Here is a 3,908-nt window from a genome sequence, read left to right as displayed (position 1 = left end):
GGCATCATAGCTCACAGCAACCTCAAACTCTTGGGCTCAAGAGATTCTCTTGCCTCAGCCTCCTGAGTAGCTGGGACTACAGGTGCCCACCACAACGCCTGGCTATTTTTAGAGACAGGGTCTCGCTCTTACTCAGGCTGGTCTCTAACCACTGGACTCAGGCAATCCGCCTTGGCCTCCCAAAGTGCTAGGATTACAGGTGCAAGCCACTGTGCCGGGCCAATTGGCCAGGCATGGCACCTGTAGCTCAGTGGTTAGGGCGCTGGCCACATACACTGCAGCTGGCAGGTTCGAACACGGTCAGGCTTGCTAAACAACAATGACAAACCACAAAATAATAGTTGGGTGTTGTGGCGGGTGCCTGTAGTCCAGCTACTTGGAAGGCTGAGGCAAGAAAATCACTTAAGCCCAAGAGTTTAAGGTTGCTGTGAGCTGTGACGTTATGATACTCTACTGAGGGTGACACAGTGAGACTCTGTCTCAAAAAAAGGGGGGGGGGGCCGCGCCTGTGGCTCATATACCGGAAGTGGCAGGTTCAGGCCTGACGCCAGCCAAAAATTGAAAGAAAAAAAAATGGTTTTATAGTAATGGCTATAACTCTAATTCTATCCTTCAAGACTCTTTATATTTCTCCACTCATACTATGCATTTGTATCTACTTTTTCTCTATAGTGAGAGCCCCAGCCCCCAAGTTACTATCTCTGTTATGAAAGGTGTAAACAATGGTTCCCAAAGAAGAGGCTGCAGGGGAGATGTTCAGGCCAGGTTTATTAAAAGGGGAGGGTGACCGACGTGGGCAGTGCAAAGGTGGAGTCTGTGTCCCCAGGCAGTTAGAGACCACTTTCATATGGGGCTATAGGTTGTAGGCAAATTCCACAGCTTGCCTGGAAAGTTAGGGTCTTTTTGGCCAGAACTTCTAGGGGTGGGGCTAACCAGATCCTTTGTCTTCGTTTTAGGAGGAAAGGAGGAGAAAGAGGAGGGGAAAGGGTTCATGTGTGACTATATCAGGTCCCCCAACATTTCATTTGCTCAATCTACAAAATGTATAGTATCATGTAATAATTGTTATTTGTGCCATAAAGTATGGTTAGTAGCAGGGCTTTATTAAGAGGATCTGTAAGCAGTTGGGCTGCCAAAATGGCATCAGGGCTCAGAGCCCGTAGCTCAATGGTTAGGGCACCGGTCACATGCTCCGGGGCTGGTGGGTTCGAACCTGGCCTCGGCCTGCTAAACAACAATGACAACAACAACAAGAAAAAAAAAACGGCTCGGCGCCTATAGCTCAACCGGCTAAGGCGCCAGCCACGTACACCTAAGGTGGCGGGTTCGAATCCCCAGCCCGGACCTGCCAAACAACAATGATGGCTGCAACCAAAAAATAGCCGGGCGTTGTGGTGGGCGCCTGTGGTCCCAGCTACTTGGGAGGCGGAGGCAGGAGACTTGCTTGAGCCCAGGAGCTGGAGGTTGCTGTGAGCTGAGATGCCACGGCACTCTACCCAGGGGGATAGCTTGAGGCTTTGTAAAAAAAAAAAAGAATCACTTTTAGATGTTATTCCTCTAGACTGAGAAAATATGGTCAAAATATTTGGTTCAAAAGTTACTTGGGACAGGGCATGGTGGCTCATGCCTGTAACCTTAGCATTCTGAGAGGCTGAGGCAGGTGGATATCTGGACTCATGCGTTTGAGACCAGCCTGAGCAAGAGGTTGCTGTGAGCTGTGATGCCACAGCACTCTACCCAGGGGCTCTGTCTCAAAAAAAAAAAAAAAAGAAAGGAAAAAGCTATGTACATAAGGGACTATATCTTCATTCATCGTCTACTTGGAACCAGTAGTTGTGTAGCTGTCATAGAATCAGGAAGGAGGTTGTGCTAAGCTGGAAGAGGTGTATATGCTGATGTAAGCATTTTACCAGCAAACCACCTGCCATGCAATGCATTGACAGCAGCAATAGCTGCAGCAATTGATGGGCACTTCACATACACATTGCCCTGAGCTGCATTTTTGTCAACATGAATATGAATAGCTCCTCCATGTTTATTACATTCTTCCATCACATCATCTTTAATTTGTATTCTATCCAACTTCTTCTGTTTGAGGGTTAAACATGTTAGAAAGTTGGAGACACTGTGTTGCCAGTGGCTGGACAGAGGCAGCTGCTGCTAAACCTGAAGCTTCAGTCTGTTGGGAAAGTTTTGTTTGCAAACCTGCCACAGCATCAAATGCCAAAGAGCCACTCATTTGTAGAGCCTGCTGTGCTGCTGGTGGGATCTGCAAACCTGTACCCTCTGCAAGTCTTGCCATTAATTGAAGATGACCAGTTGTTCCCAAGTCAATTCCAAACCTTTCTAATTCATCGCTGTCCAAAAATGAACTGGCACTGGAAGCATCAGTATATTCAGTAACATGACCGACTTCCATTGGCCTTCCTGCTAATTCAAATCTGTTAAGTTGTTCCAAAGCCTTTTGTGCACATTCTGAGTCTGAATATGTAATAAATCCATATCCTTTAGATGGACCTGTTTCACTGTCCATCATAAGCTGGGTACTTTTGATTCTTCCAAAAGACTCAAAGATCCCTGAAGTATATCTTCAGTTATGTTAAAGTGTGATGAGCCCATACGGGGCCTGCGCCCTACTCCTTTGAGCTGCAGGCGCTGCCCTTGTTTTTTCTTTTTCTTTCTTTTTTTTTTTTGAGACTGAGTCTCAGGCTGTTGCCCTAGGTACAGTGGCATGGCGTCATAGCTCACAGCAACCTCAAACTCTTGGGCTCAAGCTGTTCCCTTGTCTCAGCCTCCCACGTAGCTGGGACTACAGGTGCCCGCCACAACATTCGGCTATTTTTTGGTTGTAGTTGTCATTGTTGTTTGGCAGGCCTAGGTTAGATACAAACCCACCAGCCTCGGTGTATGTGGCCTCTAAGCTGCAGGCGCCGAGCCTGCAGCTCTGTTTTTTTCTGCCTGTGATGCCTGTACTATGATTGGCACTCCTAAAGCTTGTTGGCCAGTTAATCCAATTGCCAGAGGCACTGAGCTAACATCAACGAACTCCACAAAAGCAATTCCGAATTTCTATTGGAAATCATCCTCATATCTCAAACCTTTCCAACTGTAGAGAAAAACTCTTCCAAATCCCTTGGTCGAATTCTTGCTGCCAGCTGCATGCAGAATAGTGTTCTTGCATCTCTTTCCTCAGGAGTTAGATTATCAATAGGTTCCCTTATAGGGCTCTTGTCTTTTCTGAATGGACTTCTGCTTCGAGAACCTCATCTGCTTAATTTGATGCTATGAGGCAACCCAGTCGTCCTTGGATGGCACTGTTTAATTTTGGTGCAGGCAGGGTAAGGACTTCTGTAGCAGCTTCTGAAACTGCCATCTCAGCTTCTTGAGCAGCTCTGCCTCCTTTCTTTGCTTTTACTTCACTTCCTTTCATGGCTTTTACTCTTTTTCCTTTCTCTATCTCTACTTCGCTTCCATTCCTTAATTTTGCTTGTCTTTCGTTCACGACTGTGACTTCTGCTCTTGCTTTTTTTCCTCCTTCTGAAATCTTGAAACCTACACTACAATCACAAGGAGATGTAGAGCTTTCCAAGGAGGCAGAAACTTTGTATCATTGAAGTAAATGATCCCCTGGGTTGGGCCTTTGGACCTTTTCCTTCTATGGCCTCTGCTGTAAAGGTGTTTTGCTATTACAGTATTTGACCTCTTCCATGTAAGAAGATCTAAATTTTAAATGCAAAGTGTTACTTTCTTCATCGCCATTAACACTGCTCAACTTATTCTCATCCTTATGATTGACAGTTCACACTGGAATCAAAGGTGAATTCGTCGGAGTAGAGATGAGAAATTGTTAGGCAAGTCTTCTTATAAGGAACCTCAAGCATTGCTTCAATATTAATATCATCTGCCAT

General features: G+C 45.9%; 1 pseudogene; it reads right to left on the bottom strand.

Moving 5' to 3' along the window:
• Window positions 1-1,784: 1,784 nt before the first annotated feature.
• On the bottom strand, window positions 1,785-3,908 carry LOC100957820 (annotated as a pseudogene).

Source organism: Otolemur garnettii, unplaced genomic scaffold, assembly GCF_000181295.1.
Source record: "Otolemur garnettii isolate 467f Iridium unplaced genomic scaffold, OtoGar3 scaffold00018, whole genome shotgun sequence".
Classification (NCBI taxonomy): Eukaryota; Metazoa; Chordata; class Mammalia; order Primates; family Galagidae; genus Otolemur; species Otolemur garnettii.
This window is presented reverse-complemented; position numbering and strand designations above follow the sequence as displayed.